Source organism: Carya illinoinensis, chromosome 16 (assembly GCF_018687715.1).
Source record: "Carya illinoinensis cultivar Pawnee chromosome 16, C.illinoinensisPawnee_v1, whole genome shotgun sequence".
Classification (NCBI taxonomy): Eukaryota; Viridiplantae; Streptophyta; class Magnoliopsida; order Fagales; family Juglandaceae; genus Carya; species Carya illinoinensis.
The window spans coordinates 7,875,573-7,900,246 of record NC_056767.1 but is presented as its reverse complement, the minus strand read 5'-3'; the positions used below and the strand labels follow the sequence as shown (position 1 = coordinate 7,900,246).

Here is a 24,674-nt window from a genome sequence, read left to right as displayed (position 1 = left end):
CTCTTTCCCGCTCCAAACCTCCTCAGGCAATCCACAATCCAGTGGAACTGATGGCCCTCTGTTTATCAGATAAACGGCAGTGCTGACTGCATCTGCCCAGAAAGTGGGTGGTAGTCCAGTGTGCAACCTCATGCTTCTAGCACGCTCATTAATAGTCCTGTTCATACGCTCAGCAACTCCATTTTGCTGTGGTGTCCCAGGAATGGTCTTCTCCATTCTGATACCCAGAGCTGCACAGTACTCCTTGAACCCGCCATCAACATACTCACCACCATTGTCAGACCTCAAACACTTCAGTTTCAAGCCTGTCTCTGTCTCAACCATGGCTTTCCAAGTTTTGAAAACATTAAATACTTCAGATTTATGTTTCAAAAAATAAATCCATACCTTTCTACTATGGTCATCAATGAACGTAACATAGTAGCGAGAACCTCCAAGAGATGCAACTGGAGAAGGACCCCACACATCTGTGTGCACAAGATCAAGTCTTCCTGTCTTTGGCGTCCTGCCACTTTTCAAGAAGCTGACCTTCTTTTGCTTCCCCATAACACAACTCTCACACATACCGAGATCAACTGTCTTCAGTTCTGGTAGCTTGCCTCTAGACAGAAGTTCCGTCATGCCCTTCTGACTCATATGGCCAAGCCTACAATGCCACAAATCTGCTGTGCTCTCTGCAACGGTAGTAGCAATAGTGTCAATTAAACCAGTAGTCATATAAAGTGTACCAGTTTTCTTACCCCGAGCTAGTACCAATGCCCCTTTTGTGACCTTCCAGGTGCTATCTGAGAACACCACTGAATGACCACACTCATCAAGCTGCCCAACAGAAATGAGGTTCTTCTTCAACTCAGGAATGTGTCTGACCTTTTGCAAGGTCCATTTGTTCTTGCCAGGGAGTGCAATGTCAATGTTTCCCATCCCCACTACGTTCAGAGCCTCACCATCAGCCAAATATACCTTCCCAAAATCACCTGCAACATAATTCCTCATTAGTTCCCGGTGGGAAGATGTATGGAAGGAAGCCCCTGAATCCAGTATCCAGTCATCAACTGGACTATGAACTGCAAGCAATAGTGCATCCTGTACTTCTTCAGTTACCACATTAGCACTATCATTCTCCGTCTTCTTGGGGTTTTTGCAGTTTTTCTTTATGTGGCCAGCTTTGCCACAATTCCAGCAAGTTGCCTGCTGACTAGGCCTCGACTTGCTCTTGCCCCTATACTTTGATTTTGATCTTCCTCTGTTTGAATTCCTGTCATGTGATCTCCCTCGAGAGTCAACATTTAGGGCTGAACTCAAACCCGAGGTTTCGCCTGAATCTTTCCTGCGCACCTCCTCAGCCAAAATCAAATCACGAATATCATCATATTTCAGTTTATTTTTACCAGCAGAATTACTAACAGCCATTCTCATGGCTTCCCAACTATTTGGCAATGAAGCCAATAGTATCAGTGCACATATCTCATCATCAAATTCAATTTCAACAGACGACAATTGATTTGTGATAGTATTAAAATCATTCAGATGTTGTGCAACAGACGTACTATCTGCCATTTTCAAATTGAATAACTTTTTCATCAGATGTACCTTGTTATTCGCTGACGGCTTTTCATACATACCTGACAAAGCCGCCATGAGATCCGCCGTCGTCTTCTCCTTGATGACGTTGTGTGCAACGGATCTCGACAGGGTTAATCGAATAACCCCCAGAACCTGTCGATCCAACAGATTCCAACTAGCATCATCCATCTTTTCCGGTTGCTGCCCCAATAGTGGAAGATGAAGTTTCTTCCCATAGAGGTAGTCCTCTATCTGCATCCTCCAGTATCCAAAATCCGTGCCATCAAACTTCTCGATCCCCGATACCTTCAATTCATCTCCAGCCATCGTTTCTCCTCAGACCCGAACCTTGGCTCTTGATACCAATTGTTGTGAAAAACGATGACAATGAATTGAAAATAACACCGAATGAGAAAAACGATCACACACGCAATCACACACGACACAAGATGTACGTGGTTCGGCAAATTGCCTACGTCCACGGGAGCTGCAGAGGATTTTATTATTGAGGAATCACACTACAAGATGGGTCACAACACTGTTCATCCACAGTGTTTTCGTGGCTGCTCTGTTATAGACAAAAGAGGAAAAAATCATATATATAGTTCAAACGGCGGAATTCCTAAAACGCATGTTCGCTCGAGCGGCGTGTCGAGCGCGCGTCGAGCCCGCGTCGAGCGAACTTCCCTTCCGCATCCCGCTCGAGCTCACTGTCGAGCTGACGTCGAGCGTTCGACTCTGCCTGATTTCGCTCGAGCGGCCAATGCCTCCGCTCGAGCGAACTCCTCCTACTCGAGCTCACTGTCGAGCCAACATCGAGCGTTCGACTCTGCCTGACTTCGCTCGAGCGGCCAATGCCTCCGCTCGAGCGGTGTGGACCAGACTCCACAGTACTCAACAGATATTTACTATTATTCTCATTTTCTCATTCTGCACTATTACAATATGTTCTCATATTTATAGACATCGTCTAATTTCTGACTCAAATCTACTCCCCACTGACTGCATGACATTTGTGTAAAATGTTTCAACAAGTATCTCTGCATTTCATTTGATATACATTATTTTGATAGTTGTGGTAGTGATTATGTATAATAAACTATTTAAATTAATAGTTTTTAGCCATTCTATAACGGTCTGCGCATTGGGAGGGTTATGTAAGTTGGTGTGCAACTGCAACTTTTTTAAATTTCTTACAAGTCAATATGTGTATTTTTCTTTATAAAACATGCACCCAAAGGAACTTTCTTTTTAGAGGACTTTTTTTTACCACATGTCCCTTCATCTATCACTTTTATGGACAAATTAGTGGTGATTAAATAAGAAGAAATGCTAATAGCAAACTAGCTGTGTACAATTTATATTAGAATGGTGACCATGTCTTTGGGTGCCACAATCTATAATTGTTGTAGGAGATAATTGTTAGAGAAATTTATTCAAAGATTCCAGCAAGACATTGAAAAGTTCTGAAATTTTAGTACTAACAATTATTTCATGGTATCTTCCAACCTCATTTGTTCTGACATTTTTTTCCTTCTAATGCTTGTTTAATTGAGTGTATAACCAAGTGGAGGGAAGTTAGAAACAAACATAAATCATGTACCTACAGCTTGAAGAGGTGAGATGATTTCCTATCCTGTTTTGTTGCAATTTGTACACTTTCTACAAATTGACTTGTAAGACTTTTAACTCTACTTCTTCCTATATTCAAGTCTAGTTTTAATTGTTAGTATTTATTTTTAACCTTTTCCTCAACCTAATAACCTAGGTATACAACTAGGTTTTTGGCTGTAAAACTCTTGTGTAGGAAATTTCCAATATGCATTCTGTTTTAGTTCAAATCAGGCCATTTTCATTTCTATCTTCCATTTGATCTTCCAGACAACTAAAGTTACTTGCTAATTTGTGTGATGAACTACTTAAAATCAAGGGCAAAACTAACTATCAAGTAATCCTTAGTTCTTTAAACTTTTTGGTTTCAACAAAGTTTTTGTCTTTATGTTTAGGCTCTACCAAAATATGGATATTTTGGTATTTACCTCATTTTTGTCCACTGATTGAACTTTTAGATTGAAGCATCTGTTATTTATTTCTAGTCCATTAAAACATCTGTTGATTCATTCCTGGTAAAAGTTTTTAATTGCAATTCACTTCTCCTTTTTACGAAGCCTTTCTATCCTTTCTTTAATATGATTTAATTTGAGTTGTGTATAATATTATACACCATATATAAATAATAGTTTTTAATCCTCTACAAATCTTTTGATATAAGTTTGGAAATCCTGATTTTTTAGTCAAGTAATGCTTTGTGGTTTTGCTTAATCTATATATATTTAGATTGGTGGCTGCAAGTCCTATGGATAATTATCCCTACCTTGATCATAAAAGTGTAGTTTGAAAGTAATGGAGACCTAAATAAATATCTAAGTAAATTGTTTGTAAATTTGCACAAGAGTTTTGGTTTGGACAATTATTGATAAGCTTCTAGTGTTAACAATACACATTTTTTCTAGAATTTTATGAAAAATAGGTTTTATTCTAAAGTTGTACTTTACTCGAATGAAGTTCTACTTTGAGATCAGTAAATTAGATTGATGCTGATGTGTTACAACTACTATGGAAAGTAGGTTTTCATGCATTCTTCACCTACAATAAGGCTTTCCCCTATCTGTATGACTTCATGCTCTTCACTTTCCAGATTTTTTGTTCTACTAATCTGTTGGTGTTGTGTCTTTCCAGAAAACTCATATACAGGTATGCCTTTATTTCTATTTTTAGTCTCTCTCTCTCATGATCTGTTGAAATATATTTAGAGAGTTGCTAATATTGCAACTGGCTGCAGTGACCTTGAAGCTATATTCCACTCACCCTTGCCAAGAGCATAGACCCTATTATTGCCTAGCATCTTTTCTTGAATATGGGAGCAATTACTTTAGTTGAAAGTGATGAAGTGCACTTAGGCTTGACTTCATGTTTCTACTTGCTTATGTACTGAACATATTTCTACTTGTTGTATATTGAATATACTGAACATATGATTCATGTGAGAGCTCCTTTTGACTTGTAAAGAATGAACAGTTGTTAGTTGAAACAATGTGTAAGTGGATTTGGATGAATGTATAAATGTCTTCCAGATTATATGTAAATGTAAAAAAACTACTATAGTTTCAGTAGTACTTTTTTTAAAAAAATTTGCAATTGAGTATTTTCAGTAATTTTTAATTGCAACAAATAGTTCAAAACTCATCGCAATTAATCTATTCCAACGATTTTAGTCTTAGGAAAAAATGTTAAATGCAACAAAAGAAGCAAGTGCTGCTTCTGATATTAAGTATTTGCAGCGCGTTTTGACCTTTTGCAGCAATTTTAGTCATTGAAAACAATATTAAATGCAACAAAAAAAGCAAGTGCTACTTCTGATGTGGGGTATTTACAACGCTTTTTGACCTTTTGCATATATTTTAGTCCTTGCAAAAAATATTAAATACAACGAAGGAAGCAAGCGCTACTTCTAATATGAGGTATTTGCAGTGCTTTTTTACCTTTTACAGCGATTTTAGTCCTTGCAAAAAATATTAAATACAACAAAGAAAGCAAGCGCTGCTTCTGATATGGGGTATTTGCAGTGCTATTTTGAGCTTTTGCAAGAATTAAAATCGTTAGAATTGCTCAAAAGCAGTGATCCTAATGCGAATTTCATAATCCATTTCCAACATATTGCAATATAATTTGCAATAAAAATATATCGTTGCAATTAATATTGATTGCAACGTTTTTTTGATATCGCTATAATTGATCAAAAAAGAAAGGATTATAGCGTCGAACATGTAAGGAACTAAAAAACGTTGCAATTGAGATATTGCAGCGTTTTTATGTATCATTTGCAACGTTTTTTAGCACAGCAAAAGGTCAAATTTCTTGTAGTGAGGCCAAGATAACTCATGACCCAATTGGTTTTCTGGCTCCTAGAATGATAGTATCTATTTCTGCAGCTGGCAAGGTGTTACATGTGGTCGAAAACATCATGACAGGTCACAAAATTGTGCAATCCCAAAATCTAGGGGGCTCCATATCACCACAAGTAGGAAACTTGAGTTTTCTTAGGGAACTAATCCTCTTAAACAACAACTTTATTCATATAATCCCTCCAGAAGTTGGTCGTCTGGGCAGATTGCAAATCTTGGCATTAGGCAACAACAATATCAGTGGCCAAATTCCAACGAATATATCTGGTTGCACCAATCTCATCTACATCAGAGTTCATTATAATCAACTATTTGGAGAAATCCCAGTTGAGCTTTCCACCTTGTCCAAGCTTCGACGATTGTCTCTTTATAAAAGTACTTTCAGCTTGTTCAAGTGTTGACTTTCAAGGTCATGATTTCAAGGCTTGGGTGTATGAGTTCATGGTAAATGGCAATCTAGATGAGTGGTTGCATCCAAATCCAAAAACAAATGATGATAAGGCTATAGAGAAAGCACAGAGCTTGAGTCTTCTTCAAAGGTTGAATATTGACATTGATATTGGTAATGCATTGGAATATCTTCATCATCGTTACGATAAACCAATTATTCACTGCGATCTCAAGTCAAGAAATGTTCTTCTCAATGAAGAAATGACTACACATGTTGGTGACTTCGACTTGGTGAGATTTCTTATTGAGCGCACACAAGATTGTTCAACTGATCAATCAAGCTCTATTGGAGTAAGAGGAAAAGTGGGTTATGCTCCTCCAGGTATTATCTTCTCAGATCACATTTTTTTCTTTCCATCTCGAGTTCATTACAAATTCCAAGACTATGTGCTTACTTTCATTTTCCTTTCAAACAAACATGTTATATGTAAATATACAGCGTATGGTATGGGAAACGAGCTAACAACATATGGTGATGTATACAGTTATGGCATACTCTTGTTGAAGATGTCCACGGGACAAAGGCCAACTGATGACATGTTCAAGGACAACTTTATGCCACATGAATTTGTCAAAACAGCTTTGCTTGAACGATTGGTTGATGTTATTGATCCTATTCTTCTTTGGGAAAGAGAAGATTAGCATAGAGAGACAAGAACAAATGAAACTCCCATTTATCAATGTCAAACTACAATTAGTTCCAAAATCAGAGAAGGCATGAGTTTGATATTTGGAATTGGAGTAGCTTGTTCCATGGAATTTCCAAGGGAAGGATGAACATCATGGATGTCTTGAAAGAGTTGCATTCGATTTGAGAAAAAACTTCTTGGAATTTGTATTGCGCAGAGAAACAACAAAAGGGTCGATTGATTAGAAGTATTACATTTTGCTTAGGGGAAATAAGAAGCAATTTTACATTTTTGTTGTCACATAATATCTTCTTTCTTTGTAAGTAGTTCAATTTCATTACAAAGAAAGGGAGGAATGCAATCCTTGAATTTAAGACGACAACATATCCATCACTTAGTTTGAGTCATAAATTTATAAAGAGATTAATGATTTGTCCAAATTTCAAATAAGATAAATCTCGTTCAAGTTCTTTGTAAAAAAAAGTAGACACCACCATGAAAAAGTATAAAAATAATAATTTATTAAGTATAAAAAACTAAAAGAACTTCTGCTTAACAATACTTTTAAAAAAATGGCCAATTTGGAAATTAATACCCCTTACTTAAAAGAATTACAACAAATGATACTCTCTTACTATATAATTACATTATATTTTTAATACAGACTGACCATGTGAGTGGCTGTCATGTCAATATATATCCTAATGTTTATTGGTCGGTATTTTTCAAGGGATATACAGCCAAACCTAAAAGATACGTTGGGGAACTCAAAATTTGTGTAGAAAATTACAAATACCAGCATGGGAAAGAAGTTAACCTTAGTTTGCACCAAAGTGATTGTCCCCAAGTACAGAAAACCAACAAAATTACACAAGGAAAGCCCACATATAGAGCTCTTTGAATGGTCTGATTTTCTTAATTTTGTCTACTTTTTTCTCAAATATAACTCTTTAAGTTCTCTAACCATTGCATCTATAAGAGTATTACAATTTTTGCTAAATATAATGGAAGAAGGTCTCGATCTTTAAAAGATGATGATGAAGACCTTTCCTTCAAAGGCTCTGGTTTTCAGAATCAAGTTTGTCTTCCTTGCTTTATTTCTACTAGTTTATGCAGCTCTTTTTCTCCAGCAATCTTCTTCTATTTATTCCGAGGATGCAACAATATCCGTTGCCAGGAGTTGCTTGCATGAGTGGCATCACAAGGTAAGGTAAGCTAGCACATGCTATGTTCCTTGCCCACAACCCCTCAAACTTTCTTCTTCTTATTCTTTCTTCTCACTTTGTAAGGTTCTTTGCATGACCCATGATTTTGAATTTTGAGTTTTCCAAAGTCAGAAAAATTCTTGAGTTGAAAGTGGTTCCACAGGAGACCGAACCCAATATTTCACTAAAGACAAAAGGAAACTAGAGCAAGATCATAGAAATGCCAAGCTTCATGGTGGAAATGAAGGGAGGAATGAAGATTGGGATGACGAATATGGATGATTGGATGTGAGTGAATGGAGTGCACACAATGTGATGACCCGCTTTCGCTTGTATTTTCGCTGAAATGGTTGTTTTTATTTAATTAATATATTATCTTATTTATTTTAAATTATTGCGTTTTAAAATTGTTTTTTTTTTATGTTGTGTTTTATTTCTTTTAGTTGTTTACAGTTTTTAATATCTTTGCGGCAGTTTAGTGTTGTTTTCCCGGAATGAGGATTAGACATCATCTTCTTTCCCTACACCTCTTTTCTTTTTCCTTTTTCCTTTTTCTCTTTTTTCTTCTTTCTTTTTCCTTCCTTTTTCTCTTTTTTCTTTCTTTTCTTTTTTTTTCTTCTCTCTCCCCGTGTCGACCCCCTAGTCTCTCTCTCTCTTCTCTCTCTCACGCCGGAGCCTTCAACCGTTCGAACCGCCGCCGTCCAGCACTGTTCGACTCCCCTCCCTCCGGCGCACCTTCCCACCAAAACCCACCCCCATCCGGCCGGCCGTTTGGCCGGAAAAGCCCTCCAAAGGCTGCACGGTTTTTGCTCCAATCCGCCGCCGTCGCTCTACCTCCGACCACCATTTCTTCACCACTTCATCACCGGTCCCTTGCCGTCCTAACCCACCTATTTCCGGCCTCCAACGACCACCTGAACAGCTCCCACGAGCTAGCTTTCCTTTTTGGGAAATCCGGCCTCTTTCCAGCGTTTTCGCCGCCACCCACGGCCAACCACCACTTCCAATAGTTTCACAATCATCCCTAGACCATTCCCTATCAATCCCAAGCCCTGGTTTGTCCCCGTTCAAAAGTGGGTATTTCACAACCCACGGCCACAGTGATTTTTCACTATAACGTTGCTTTTTCATCGCCGTTTGCAACACTAGGTGTTTTCTAAAATTACCGTATAGCGCTGTAAGTATTTTCCAAACCCTATTTTCAGATTTAAATATATATTGCTCATTCAATTATTTATTGCTGCTGGTTGGTTGATTCCGGACTGAGTCCGAGGAGTTCGGGGGTCGGATGGATGGAGGACGGAGTTGCTTGATTTATTGTTTTATGGTTGGTTGTTTGTTTTGTGCATTGATAATTGCATTTGCATGGTGCATGCACGTGTATTTATTTTATTTGAGAAACCATGTTTTGCTGGCGCGAATGGATTTTCGGGTGCGTGTGTCTCACGAGCCCAAGCCGGGATGGGTTATTATCTCGGTGGAGCTCCTCTGGTCACTCGGGAGTGGATAATACTGAGTGACGTCCCCTGAGTTGTCGCTGGGCGACGACGGGAGCGGGGCTAAAGGATGGCCCGGCCAGGTACGCGCGGGGCGCGAGTCTGGGCATCGCTCTACTCACCGACTCCGTGGCCCTTCGTTGGCGAGGACTAGAGGATGGCCTGGCCAGGTACGCGCGGGGAGCGAGTCTGGGCATCGCTCGTTTAGGTGTCACATGCGTAGTCGTTACCTGCGGTGTGGCACAAAGCCAGGGTGTGCGGGTGATCCCTAGGAGAGGTCATGGTGCATGCATAACCGGTTTGTTTTTATGGTTTTCGGATGTGGGTCATTTTCTGGAAAAATGGCGATGTTGGTTTTTCGAGGCTTCTGATCCATTTTCTGGGAAAATGGCGATGTTGGTTTTTCGAGGCTTTGATCCATTTTCTGGGAAAATGGTGGTTTGGGCCATTATCTGGGATAATGGCGAGGCGTGGTTTTTAAGGATATGTTTTTATTGGGCCAAATGGGGTTTTTTGGCGTGCGTGGTAAAAATGTGGTTTTGCGGGGCATGTGCATTGGCTTTTCTTGCATCCATATTGCTTGAGTTCTATGTGTTTTTATCTAGTGGTGTTTGGGTTTTACTTACCTGCGGTACCATTTTTTGGTTCCGTAGCTTTTGGTGCAGAGTTCGAGGATGAGGAGGAGGAGGCTGAGCCCGAAGATGCGACTCCGCCGGGGTTGCTGATGTGATGCCTGTATTTGATATTATATTCGATGCGTGTTTTGTAATATTTTATTTATGTACGTTTTGGAATAGCTTTGTATTAAACAAGAAAAATTCTGGTACTTAATTATTGACTTGCTTTTCGCTGCGTTTTTCTCGTGCACTTTGTTGCTTTTGCACATATTTGGCACACGTCGTTAGGATGGTGACCCGTGATGTCATCATCCGGACATCTCGATTTTCCCGTGTCCGTGCGTGGGGATTTGGGGGCGTCACAGGTGGTATTAGAGCGGTTTGGCTCTGGGTAAAACCACATGTCCCGTAGGCAGTACCAGAATGCTTTTTAAAGTTGTGTTTTGAAAATTATGTTAAGTACAGCTTTTTTTTATCTATTTTACTTGTTTTATTTGTTTGAGTTTGTTTATTTGTTTTTATTTATTTAGTTATGTTTTTACAAGTTGTTTCTTTTGTTTTGGTGTGATGTGGTGTTGGTCTTTGGTTCTGTTTTGTTGGTTGCTGGTTTTATTTGTTTTTGTTTTTTCTGAAAGGGGGTCAAAGGTTGTGGTGACAGAAAAATGGGAAGGCCAAAGAAATCTACTCAGGAGCCACGGGACAATACATCAAGAGATGACTCCATAGCTCAAGCCATACGGCAGATGACGGAGTTTATGCAGCAAACTTATAGGCCACAACAGACAGGGCCTTGGCCACAACCAGGGGGACCTTGGCCACAACAAGGGGGTCCCTGGCCGCCACAAGGAGGGCCTTGTCCGCAACAAGAAGGATTTTGGCCGCAACCAGGAGGTCCTTGGCCATATCAGGGAGGGCCTTGGCCTTACCCGGGAGGATCTAGCAGCATGGTGCAAGCTGGGTGCACCTATGAGCGCTTCCTGGCACATAGGACTCCACACTTCACTGGAGAAGAGGATCCGCTTCGAGCTGGAAAGTGGATCAAGGACCTGGAGAGAACTTTTGAGGTGTGTGGATGCACCGAGGCGCAACAGGTACTCTACGCCAGCTATCTCTTGCAAGGCATGGTGTTTGATTGGTGGGATACCAAGAGAGTGATGCTGGAATCAGAATTGGGATCTTTCGCTGCGGTGACCTGGCAACGTTTCAAGAAGGAGTTTAATGACCGCTTCTTTCCTTCATCGGTAAGGAAGCAAAAGGCGAGAGAGTTCTCAGATTTGGTCCTAGGGGGCACGACAGTGGAACAGTATGCCCGGAGATTCATAGAACTTGAGCGATTTGCTCCTCACCTTATCGCCACAGAGGAGATGCGAGCTGATCGTTTTCAGGAGGGACTGCGCCCTGATATACGCCTTATGGTGGTCAGCCATCGGATATCCACTTTTCAGGAATTAGTGGATGTGGCCACCCTGGTGGAACGAGAAAACAATCTGAGTATGGGCTCCCCTCCAGGACATAAGAGGCGGAGTTTTTCTGGTGAAGGAAGCAGCTCGGGTTCGCCTCAGAAATTTATTCAGCGGACCGGGATTCGACCGCAAGCATCCTCAAGTGTTCGCATGGGAGGACGTGTGCCTGTTTGCGGAGTTTGTAATAGAGCCCATGTGGGTGAGTGCCCTTCTGGTGGGGCTCGATGTTATAATTGTGGCCAACAGGGTCACTTTGCCCGAGAATGTCCAAGAACAGTTCAAGGAAGCCGTGGAGGTAGACGCGGTGGAAGAACAAACCCGAGACAAACAGTGCAAGCCCGGGTTTATGCTGTCACACCCGGAGAGGTGGATGATGAGGCGCCAGCGACCCATGATGCTGGAGTAATCACAGGTATGGATTAATTTAATTTTAAGTTGGATTTAAATTTTTGGTGTATTTGGTTTATTCTTTGCTTTGTGGATTTCATGGGTTGATGTGTTTGGTTCAGGAAGAGTCCGTTTGTATGAGTTTTATGCTTGTACTTTGTTTGATTCCGGTGCATCGCAGTCATTTGTATCTTCCACGTTTGCACGGGTGTGTAATTTGGTCACGGAACCGTTGCTGAAGTCTATGGTAGTGGCTCTACCCGATGGTGAGATGGTGTGGTGTTCCAAGGTTGCTTTGGGATGCCCGTTAAATTTTGAGGGAAGATTCTTGGATGCTGATTTGGTGGTGTTCAAGCTGTTGGATTTTGATATCATCCTCGGAATGGATTGGCTATACCGATATTCTGCTAGTATTAATTGCAGAAGTCGGATAATTAGCTTTCAGCTTCCAGATGGTGATTGTCTAGAATTTGCAGGGAGTAAATTAAAAGAAAAGCCGATGATTATATCGGCGATTCAAGCAAGAAGAGAGATTGCATGGGGAGCGGATGCATTCTTGGTTCAGATGGTGTCCACGCCATCTGAGGAGAAGTCTTTGGCAGACATTCCAGTTGTGGAAGAATTCCCCGATGTGTTTGTGGATGACTTGCCCGGACTACCCCCTGTTCGAGAAATGGAGTTTGTTATAGACTTGGAACCTGGAGCGGCTCCTGTGCATAAAGCTCCTTATCGCATGGCACCGACTGAATTAAAAGAGTTGAAGACTTAGTTGCAAGAACTGGTAGAGAAGAGATCTATTCAGCCTAGTACTTCACCGTGGGGTGCACCAGTTTTGTTTGTTAAAAAGAAAGATGGAACCCTCCGTATGTGCATAGATTATCGGAAATTGAATAAGGTGACCATCAAAAATAAATATCCTCTCCCGCGGATTGATGATTTATTTGATCAGCTTCAAGGAGCAGCCGTGTTCTCTAAAATTGATCTGAGATCGGGATACTACCAGCTGAGAATCAGAGACCAGGATGTGCCTAAAACTGCTTTCAGGTCGAGGTATGGGCATTATGAATTTAAGGTGATGCCGTTTGGGTTAGCTAATGCCCCTGCAGCTTTCATGGATTTGATGAATCGAGTGTTTCGACCTTATCTGGATTCCTTTGTGGTAGTATTTATTGATGATATACTGATTTATTCCCGAGATGTTAAAGAGCATGTGTATCATCTTCGTCTGGTACTTGGGAAATTGAGAGAACACCAACTGTACGCCAAGCTCAGCAAGTGTGAATTCTGGTTGGAAGAAGTTAAATTTCTTGGGCATGTAATTTCCCGAGACGGAGTGGCTGTTGATCCTAGTAAGGTAGAAGCCATTTTGTCATGGCAGCGCCCGACTACAGTGCGCGAGATTCGGAGTTTCTTGGGGCTGGCAGGGTATTACCGAAGATTTGTAGAGGGTTTTGCTCGCCTATCCGGACCTCTCACAGCTTTGACTCGGAAGAATACAGAATTTGTTTGGTCAGAGAAATGTGAGAGAAGCTTCCAGGAATTAAAGAACAAGTTGACGACGGCACCAGTGTTAGCGCTCCCAGAACCGCATAAGCCATTCGTAGTCTTCAGTGATGCGTCTAGATTTGGTTTGGGTTGTGTCCTTATGCAGGAAGGACGGATTGTAGCCTATGCATCTCGTCAGCTAAAGGACCATAAGAAGAATTATCCGACGCACGATCTAGAATTGGCTGCGATTGTTTTTGCCCTCAAGATCTGGCGGCACTTCTTGTATGGGGAAGCTTGCGAGGTATTTACAGATCACAAGAGCTTGAAGCATTTGTTTTCCCAGAAAAATCTGAATATGAGGCAGAGGCGATGGCTGGAGCTAATCAGTGACTATCAGTGTGAGATCAAGTACCATCCGGGGAAGGCTAATATAGTTGCTGATGCTTTGAGCCAGAAGTCGCACTTAGAAGATGAAGCCGAGCCGTCAGAAATGGATTCGTTGCTTTGTGGGATGAGAAGGCTCCTTATAGAGAGTTCGCAGCAAGAAGAGGTTTTATCTTCAGTTCTTGATATTTGGGTAACTGATTTTGAAGAATTGAAGACTCTCCAAAGGAAGGATCCGAAGCTGCTGAACATCAGAAAAAGAGTCAGAAAATCTCGAGGGCCTTTGCATTATAGCATGGATAATGATGGGATACTTCGGTTCCGAGATCGCAGAGTGGTCCCAAAGGACTCAGATTTCAAAGAACGGATCATGGCGGAAGCTCATGCGGCCCCTTATTCAGTTCATCCCGGCAGTACAAAGATGTATCGGGACTTAAGGAAAAATTACTGGTGGGATGGAATGAAGAATGATATTGCCTTGTATGTTGAGAAATGCCACACATGCCGTCAAGTGAAGGCCGAGCATCAGAGACCTGCAGGTATGCTCCAACCCCTCCCTATTCCTGAGTGGAAGTGGGATGACATCACGATGGACTTTGTAGTGGGTTTGCCGAGAACGCCTAGTGGGAAAAATTCTGTTTGGGTGATTGTTGACCGGTTAACGAAGAGTGCTCATTTTCTGCCTGTTAATAACACCGACTCTTTGGGTAAGTTGACCCGCTTGTATGTCAAGGAGATAGTGCAGCTGCACGGCATACTAAAGAGTATAGTGTCGGATCGAGACCCGAGGTTCACGTCGCAGTTTTGGAAGAGTTTGCAGGCAGCTTTGGGTACTAAGTTGAAGTTCAGTACTGCATATCACCCGCAGACAGACGGCCAGTCAGAGCGCACAATTCAGACCCTTGAAGACATATTGCGAGCATGTGTTATGGATTTTCAAGGGAGTTGGGAAAACCATTTGCCGCTCATCGAGTTTGCATATAATAACAGCTTCCATGCAACCATTCAGATGGCTCCCTACGAAACTCTTTACGGGAGAAAGTGCAGGTCGCCATTGTGTTGGGATGAAGTCGGGGAGAGTAGGATAATTGGACCCGAAATAATTCAAGAAATGCAAAGCCAAGTCCAGATCATCAGAGACAAAATGGCGACAGCTCAGAGTCGCCAGAAAAGCTACGCTGATACCAGGAGGAGAGAGTTGTCTTTTGAAGTTGGTGATTGGGTTTACCTTAAAGTCTCTCCCATGAGAGGTGTTAAGCGTTTTGGTAAGAAGAGGAAGTTGGATCCGAGGTATATCGGCCCTTTTCAGATTCTGGAGAAGGTAGGGTCCGTCGCCTATAGAGTTGCTTTGCCAGATTATTTTGGGAATGTTCATGATGTCTTCCACGTATCATCCCTGAAGAAGAGCTTTGGACAGCAAGAACCACGCTTCGTCGACCCAGCGGGTATTCAGTTGCAACCGGATCTCACTTATGAGGTTGTTCCGTCGCAGATCATGGATTGGAAGGAGCAACAGTTGAGGTCTAAGACGATACCTTTGGTTAAAGTGGCTTGGGGAGATCCGCTAGCACAAGACTTCTCTTAGGAGCGAGTAGCGGACATGAGGGAGCAGTACCCGTATTTGTTTGAGGGATGAAGGTATGTATCTCAATCTTGGTCACAGTTGGTTTATGTGCTTTATTGTGGCTTGCTTTAAGTTGGTGGTTGATCTTGCAAATTTCGAGGACGAAATTTGTTTTTAAGGGGGGGAGGATGTGATGACCCGCTTTCGCTTGTATTTTCGCTGAAATGGTTGTTTTTATTTAATTAATATATTAGCTTATTTATTTTAAATTATTGCATTTTAAATTTTTTTTTTTTTTTTTTGATGTTGTGTTTTATTTCTTTTAGTTGTTTATAGTTTTTAATATCTTTGCGGCGGTTTAGTGTTGTTTTCCCGGAATGAGGATTAGACCTCATCTTCTTTCTCTACACCTCTTTTCTTTTTCCTTTTTCCTTTTTCCTTTTTCTCTTTTTTCTTCTTTCTTTTTCCTTCCTTTTTCTCTTTTTTCTTTCTTTTCTTTTTTTTTCTTCTCTCTCCCCGCGTCGACCCCCCCGGTCTCTCTCTCTCTTCTCTCTCTCACGTCGGAGCCTTCAACCGTTCGAACTGCCGCCGTCCGGCCACCGTGCGGCTCACCGCCGGCACCGTTCGACTCCCCTCCCTCCGGCGCACCTTCCCACCAAAACCCACCCCCATCCGGCCGGCCGTTTGGCCGGAAAAGCCCTCCAAAGGCTGCACGGTTTTTGCTCCGATCACCGGTCCCTTGCCGTCCTAACCCACCTATTTCCGGCCTCCAACGACCACCGGAACAGCTCCCACGAGCTAGCTTTCCTTTTTGGGAAATCCGGCCTCTTTCCGGCATTTTCGCCGCCACCCACGGCCAACCACCACTTCCAATAGCTTCACAATCATCCCTAGACCATTCCCTATCAATCCCAAGCCCTGGTTTGTCCCCGTTCAAAAGTGGGTATTTCACAACCCACGGCCACAGTGATTTTTCACTGTAACGTTGCTTTTTCATCGCCGTTTGCAACGCCGGGTGTTTTCTAAAATTACCGTATAGCGCTGTAAGTATTTTTCAAACCCTATTTTCAGATTTAAATATATATTGCTCATTCAATTATTTATTGCTGCTGGTTGGTTGATTCCGGACTGAGTCCAAGGAGTTCAGGGGTCGGATGGATGGAGGACGGAGTTGCTTGATTTATTGTTTTATGGTTGGTTGTTTGTTTTGTGCATTGATAATTGCATTTACATGGTGCATGCACGTGTATTTATTTTATTTGAGAAACCCTGTTTTGCTGACGTGAATGGATTTTCGGGTGCGTGTGTCTCACAAGCCCAAGCCGGGATGGGTTATTATCTCGGTGGAGCTCCTCTGGTCACTCGGGAGTGGATAATACTGAGTGACGTCCTCTGAGTTGTCGCTGGGCGACGACGGGAGAGGGGCTAGAGGATGGCCCGGCCAGGTATGTGACGCCCCCAAATCCCCACGCCCGAACACGGGGAAATTGAGACGTCCGGATGGTGACAACCCGGGTCACCATCCCATCGACGGGTGCCGAGTGTGTGCAAGGCAACAGATGTGTACAGAGAAACACGCAGCGGATAACGAAAGTCATAACTAAGTACCAGAATTTTCTTAACGTAATACAAGCTGTTTAAAACATACATAAATAAAATATTACAAACACAAATACAGTTTTAAACAAATATAAAAGATAGCATCAGCAACCCGGCGGAGCCGCATCCTCGGGCTCAGCCTCCTCCTCTTCGTCCTCTAACTCTGCACCAAAAGCTACGGAACCACGAATGGTACCGCAGGTAAGTAAAACCCAAACACTACCAGATAAAAACACATAAAACTCAAACAAGATGCATGAACCATGCCCAATGCACAAAGCCCAAAAACGCCAGTTTTCCACACACGCCAAAAACCCGTTTGGCCCAAAACATATCCTTTCCGAAAAACACGCCAAAAGTCACATTTGGCCGCCAAAAGTCCATTTGGCCCAATATCTCGCCGGAAGTCCATCCGGCCCAATATCTCACCAGAAGTCCATCTGGCCCACGCCAAAAGTCCCATTTGGCCTCATAAACCATTATCCAATTTTAACCGTATGCACCATGACCTCCCCTAGGGGTCATCCGCACACCCTGGCTCCAGTGTCACACCGTAGAGTACCACCACGCATGTGACACCTAACGAGCGATGCCCAGTTCCGCGCCCCGCGCGTGCGTAGCCAAGCATCCTCTAGCCCTCACCAGCGAAGGGCCACGGAGTCGGTGAGTAGGGCGATGCCCGGTTCCGTGCCCGGCGCGTTCGTAGCCAAGCATCCCCTAGCCCCGCTCCCGTCATCTCTCTCGACAACTCAGGGGACATCACTCAGTTTATTCCGCTCCCGAGTGACCAGAGGAGCTCCACCGAGATAATAACCCATCCCGGCTTGGGCTCGTGATCCACACGCACCCGTAAAACCACTCACGCCAATACACAGGCTTTTCACACATGAACAAAAACACACATGCATGCACCATGAAATGCCAAATCAATGCATAATAAAATAACCAACCAACATAAATCAATTAAACAGACAACTCCGTCCTCCATCCATCCGACCCCCGAAACTCCTCGGACTCAGTCCGGAATCAACAACCAACAACAGTAAATAAATTGAATGAGCGATATATATTTAAATCTGAAAATAGGGTTTGGAAAATGCTTACAGCGCTATACGGCAATTTTAGAAAACAAGCGGCGTTGCAAACGGCGGAAAAACAGCAACGTCACAGTGAAAATTCACTGTGGCCGTGGGTCTGAAAAACCCACTTTTGAACGGGGACAAACTAGGACACGAGATTGATAGGGAATGGTATAGGGATGGTTGTGAAGCTATTGGAAGTGATGAACGGCCGTGGGTGGCGGCGGAATGGCCGGAAATGGCCGGATTACCCAAAACGGAAACTAAGCTCGTAGGAGCTGTTCCGGTGGTCGTTGGAGGCCGGAAATGGGTGGGTTAGGACGGCAAGGAGTCGGTGATGAAGTGGTGAAGAAATGGTGGCCGGAGGTGGAGCGACGGCGGCGGATCGGAGTGAAATCCGTGCGCCCTTCTTGGTGCTTTTCCGGCCAAACGGCCGGCCGGTTGGGGGTGGGTTTTGGAGGGGTGGTGCACCGGAGGGAGGGGGAACTTTTGGGACCGGCGGGGGTCCGGTTGGTGGCCGGACGGCGATGGGCTGGAAGAGAGAGAGAGCCGGCGCGAGGGAGAGGGAGGAGAGAGAGAGCACGGGGGGGTCCGAACGCGGGAGAAGAAGAGAGAAAAGAAAAAAGAAAAAAAGAAAAAGAAGGAAAAAAGGAAAAGAAGGGAAAAAGAAAAAAGAAAAAAGAGAAAAAAGGAAAAAGATGTGAAAAGAGATGAGGTCCAATCCTCACTCCGGGAAAACGAAACAAACCGCCAAAAAGATTAAAACCACAAAACAACTTAAAGAAATAAAACACAACCTCAAATAAATTAAATTAAATTAAAACTCAATTTTAAAAACGCAAACAAATTAAAATAAAATAACTGATATATTAATTAAAATAAAAACAATTATTTCCGCGAAAATGCACTCAAAAGCGGGTCATCACAAGGTACGCGCGGGGCGCTAGTTTGGGCATCGCTCTACTCACCGACTCCGTGGCCCTTCGCTGGCGAGGGCTAGAGGATGGCCTGGCCAGGTACGCGCGGGGCGCGAGTCTGAGCATCGCTCGTTTAGGTGTCACATGCGTGGTCGTTACCTGTGGTGTGGCACAGAGCCAGGGTGTGCGGATGATCCCTAGGGGAGGTCATGGTGCATGCATAACCGGTTTGTTTTTATGGTTTTCGGATGTGGGCCATTTTTTGGGAAAATGGCGATGTTGGTTTTTCGAGGCTTCTGATCCATTTTCTGGGAAAATGGCGATGTTGGTTTTTCGAGACTTTGATCCATTTTCTGGAAAAATGGTGGTTTGGGCCATTATCTGGGATAATGGCGAGGCGTGATTTTTAAGGATATGTTTTTATTGAGCCAAATGGGTTTTTTTGGCGTGCGTGGTAAAAATGTGGTTTTGCGGGGCATGTGCATTGGCTTTTCTTGCATCCATGTTGCTTGAGTTCTATGTGTTTTTATCTGGTGGTGTTTGGGTTATACTTACCTGCGGTACCATTTTTTGGTTTCGTAGCTTTTGGTGCAGAGTTCGAGGATGAGGAGGAGGAGGCTGAGCCCGAGGATGCAGCTCCGCCGGGTTGCTGATGTGATGCCTGTATTTGATATTATATTCGATGCGTGTTTTGTAATATTTTATTTATGTACGTTTTGGAATAGCTTTGTATTAAACAAGAAAAATTCTGGTACTTAATTATTGACTTGCTTTTCGCTGCGTTTTTCTCGTGCACTTTGTTGCTTTTGCACACACTTGGCACACGTCGTTAGGATGGTGACCCGTGATGTCATCATCCCGACGTCTCGATTTCCTCGTGTCCGTGTGTGGGGATTTGGGGGCGTCACACACAATTTCAAAACTATATCAGTCATATTCGAATAGATTTCTAAGTATTTTGAATGGAAAGATCTATTTCTTAAATGAATAGATGAGGAGGAAGAAATTGAAGTTCCAACTTGCCCAGAAAACCAATGCCAGATTTCAGAAGGTACGAAAACATGGACATGATAATGGCTAAGTTGCCATGCAAGTTTGCAGAGGAGGATTAGGGAAGAGATGTGTTTAGGCTCCAAGTTCATCTTGTAGCAGCAAATTTGGCAATGAAAGGAGGAAAGAGGGATTGGAATGGAAGGAAAAAAGTTGTGTTTTTGAGCAAGTGTAGGCCGATGATGGAGCTATTTAGATGCGATGATCTAGTGAGACGAGAAGGGGATTGGTGGTTGTTTGAGCTGGAGATGGGGAGGTTGGAACAGAAGGTGTCATTCCCTGTTGGGTCTTGCAAGGTGGCTTTACACCTTTGGGATCAAGGTATGGCTTCTCCGAGTCTTTTGCTTATTAAAAAATAGAGTAATGACAATCTCCAAATAGATGAGTCTCATACAAGTTTTTTGTAAACAAATAAGTCTCACTAATAAAGAATAGATTTTTTACACCTTTTTTAGGTGAAGTCTACTTTTTTACAAAGGTTTATATGCGATTTGTTTATTTGAAACTTGTACAAATCATTTCTCTTTAAAAAGTCTATTTGCAAGTTTTTTCATTGAAATTTTTTATGTTGGTGAGGGTTTGGTTGGGTTGTGCAAACTCAAATATAGGTAGATTTAAAAAATCTACATATAGGATGTGTAAATTCTACACACTTTTTTTAAATTTGAGATTAACATTAAAAAACAAAAAAATTATTCTTTTATTCATTTTTTTAAAATTGAGTGTGTGGAACTTGTATCATTACTCAAAAATAATAATTTTGTTTTGACTTCTTTTATAATCCAACTTGTAAATAGGCAAAAATTTAGAACGCGCCAGATAGGGGTCGAACCTATGACCTTCTGCTTAGGAAACAGACGCTCTATCCACTGAGCTACAGGCGCTTGGATGCTTGTTTTACAACGCAGAATACCTTCATGATGGTTTGGTTGGGTTACGGCCAAAATTCAAAGAACAGACAAAAGTGTTTAAATTTCTTTTGCTTAGTTGCTTTGTGGTAAATGGGTTGTCCTTTAATTGGCTATGTTCCTAAAAAACATTACAAACTACTCCCTAGCTAGCTGGACCTCAAACAGCTGCTTTCATGCCTTGCTACATCTATATCTTGGAAATACTCATGTCAACCTTTTTAACAGTTTCATTATCTTCAAAATTCATTCATTTTATTCTAAATGAGTGGATTTTGATGACATGCATATTCTAAATACAACAATGATATGAGAAGCGTTTCTTGAATAAAGGAATTATCTAAAAAGAAATTTATAAATTGACATGATTTTATTTAATTCATGATATCTATTTTATAATATAATATAATATATTAAATTATATTAATTTGTGGATTTGTTTTTATTTAATATTTTTCTAGTTAAAGTGTTTCTCTAATGATATTATATACAAATTCTTAATGTACAAATTTCCTACATATCTTCTACCCATACTTAGTCGTTGAAATAAAATGAGATAATTTTAAATAATTTTAAATATGTATGATCAAACCAAACCCGGCAAAAAATTTTATTTACATATTCGAAGACAAACTACAACTTAAAAGAATCAATTCACAGTTGGTGGCGAAGTCTTCAATCTCCCCAAGAATCAAAGCTCCAAAAAGACACCACCCCAACGAGAAGCCTATGCTACAGTTTTGCATTCCTCCGAAACCTATGTTTGCAGTGCCATAACTCCCGCCCCAAGCCTCCTCCAAACTGGAACCAAGCGCGACCTCATACTGCTCATAGACAGCTCCATCTCCAACCCAAAAAGCGATGCCCTCGTTGCTTCAGGATGGAACATCATCCGCCCAGTCTACCGCATCCGAAATCCCAGAGCCAAGGACACCTACAATGAGTACAACTATAGCAAGTTCAGGCTATGGCAGCTCACCGACTACGACAAGATCATATTCATCGAGTCCGACATCATCGTTTTGCGCAACGTCGATCTCCTCTTCCGCTTCCCATAGATGTCAGCCGCCGGGAACGACGTTTCAATCTTCAACGCCGGCCTAATGGTCATTGAGCCCTCCAACTGCACGCTTCGAGTGTTAATTGAACGTCGGGAAGACGTAGTGTCGCAGAACGGCGGCGACCAAGGTTTCCTCAATGAAATCTTCGTGTGGTGGCACCGGTTGCCGAGGAGAGTGAATTTCTTGAAGAATCTCTGGGCCAACAACACGGCGGAGATCGGCATGAAGAACCGGTTGTTCGGGGCGGACCCGCCGCAGGTTTATTCTATACACTATTTGGGGTTGAAGCCATGGCTTTGCTACAGGGACTATGACTGTAACTGCAAGGTAGAGTATCACCGTGTTTATGCGAGCGATGTAGCACACCGGAGGTGGTGGAAGCTTCACGATGCCATGGATGAGATTGCAACTTTTCTGTGGGTTAAAGAAGCGGAGGAGAATTGAATTGGATTGGGATATAAAGAAGGCTAGAGAGATGGGTTTTGCCTGATGAGCACTGGTTGATTTCTATTACAGATCCTAGACGGTCCTCGTTTGATTGATTAGAATTTGTATGAAGGGAAATGATAGTTGCTCGTGAGTGTACGTGGGGTGTAATTATTTTGAAAAAATAAATAAATACGAAATTAATGTAAAAGGAAATTAATTTTTTAATAATGAAATATCACATTCTTTTTTAAATTTATTATATAACTAGCTTCGTCGAACCGATCAGCTTATTACTCGAAATCATTTACTCGATGGCATGCATATTTCGTCAGAGAAGTACAACTCGAATATTTGAGCATCCGGACTCCAAACCCTTCACAAGAAATTTCAAAGAATTCTTGAAATTAATTTCTTATTGTTGGGCTAAAGTACTGATCACGCTCTTCTTCTGCATGTATAATGGCATGTATTAATCTTCTGAAGTACAAAGGAGAAATATTTCGTTCCAAGAATATAACTGTACGTGTTAATTTTTTTTGTTGCTATGAGGATCGAATATGCATGGATTAATTTGCCAGAAAATCCTGCTGCCTGATCAGTACGTATGCAGCGGGAGTACGCGGGAGGCTGCACCCACGGCACATGTTCCCAAGCTAGGTCAAGCCAAGTTCCAACCAGAGGTCCTCCTTGATTTCGTCCTTGTGCCGTACAAATCATAAAACAGTAGTAGCTACTACTGTACATGCATAGCAATAATTTAAAAAAAAAAAATTGGTAACCTTTTTTTGTACGCACAGAAAAAATAATCCTGCATAAGTAATTAGTAGTAGTTAATTAGATTCAATTTGCAGCATATATATATATATATATATATATATATATATATATATATATATATTTATATATTCTTGTGCAAAGGGTATATCGAATGTAAAGGCCGTAGCATGCTCAATTATGATCATAAGAAAGTGATCATGAAATGATCACCATAGATTCAATATCACAGGGTGGTATGTAAATTACCTGTGAGGACGCGTATACACGCCGGCCAGATGATAACCAAAAGGGTCTGAATCAACAGATTTTCAGTTGATCTTCTGATGATCATCATCATGACGTCGTCGCTAATATATAACATTGCTTTGAGGTTGTATTGATATCTTGTTCTGGTAATTAACCCCACACCCACGAATCAGGAATTTAAGATCAAGTACTACATGCATGCGCGCCTCGACACTGTTCCGCCCGCGCTGTAGCTCCAGCGCCCAGCTTGTAATGGGTGTCCATATATGCATGATAAGGCTAAGCATGAACAAATTAATGTCGCCTAGCCGGCCTGCTAGCTTAATTTGCTACTTGTTTGTGCGTTGCATCCACTGCATATAACTACTCTAATTCTCTCCATTTTTTGGGTAATAATTTCGGTCGATCAATGCTCTCTTTCTCTCACTCTATATATATATATAGTTATATACACACACATTGAGGACACAACTATATATACATGCAATAAGCGCGCGCACTCACATTTATATATATATATTGAGCATTCAGGCATTGAATTTGCATCAAACCAACGGCGGAGAAGAGCTGACGTTTTGACAGGGATCGCCGACTCACTTTTCACGTTTTAGGCTTATTTATATATTATAAATATTAATATCGATAATTAATTTGCACCGTTCAAATTCAATGGCGGCGAACCCGGCCGAGCATCTCACCTACTCCTTTTAACTAATATTTATATCGATTATTAGGATTAATGCTTATAATTTGCATCATCGCGGCCGCGCGCCTTAATTCACAGTTAAAGACCATTTCCTCTTTTTCGAAAAAAAAATTAAGGACCATTTCCTCATCTCGCAAATTCGAAAAGATCAATAGTATTGAAGAGTGTGCGTTATCCGACTTTAATTCGAACGATTTATAATTTTACTTTTTCAAAATTAGTAAAAAATTAAAAATACATCAATGCTTTGGATAGGATATTAAGAAGAGTTTTACTTAAAAAAATATAACGTTAATGATCAGATAACATTGAAATACTAATATAACGTACGTTAAAATTATGATCTTGACAGACCAATATTTATTAAATTATGAAAAAATAAATGGCCTACACTAAATAACCAAATTAGTATGTAAAAACTAATATATATATATATTTTTAGTAATATTATACACCATACCAACATCTTACTTACATCTCACTATATATGATGTTACGTATTTATCACCATTTGATTATAATAAAGAAGCATGCAATAAATGATCATTCAATAGTGGTAAATATGTCACATATTCTTGCTTAGTGAGATGTAAGTAGGATGGTAGTATGATGTATAGAATTTATTTAAAATCATATTTGAAAAATAAGAATCCACTTTGCTGACCACCCGCGGCCTGCAGTACTACTCCTA

General features: G+C 41.6%; 1 long non-coding RNA gene, 1 other non-coding gene and 1 pseudogene across 2 annotated transcripts; 1 reads left to right on the top strand and 2 right to left on the bottom strand.

The window, feature by feature from the left end:
* Positions 1-7,638: 7,638 nt before the first annotated feature.
* On the top strand, positions 7,639-22,367 carry LOC122298774 (annotated as a pseudogene).
* TRNAR-CCU lies at positions 20,668-20,740 on the bottom strand. The gene has a single exon. It is a non-coding gene; the product is annotated as a tRNA-Arg (tRNA).
* A 282-nt stretch (positions 22,368-22,649) lies between the features above and the next one.
* Positions 22,650-23,739, bottom strand: LOC122298384. Its single transcript, XR_006239406.1, has 2 exons — positions 23,278-23,739; positions 22,650-22,990 (listed from the first exon to the last, which is right to left on the bottom strand). It is a non-coding gene; the product is annotated as an uncharacterized LOC122298384 (long non-coding RNA).
* Positions 23,740-24,674: the final 935 nt, after the last annotated feature.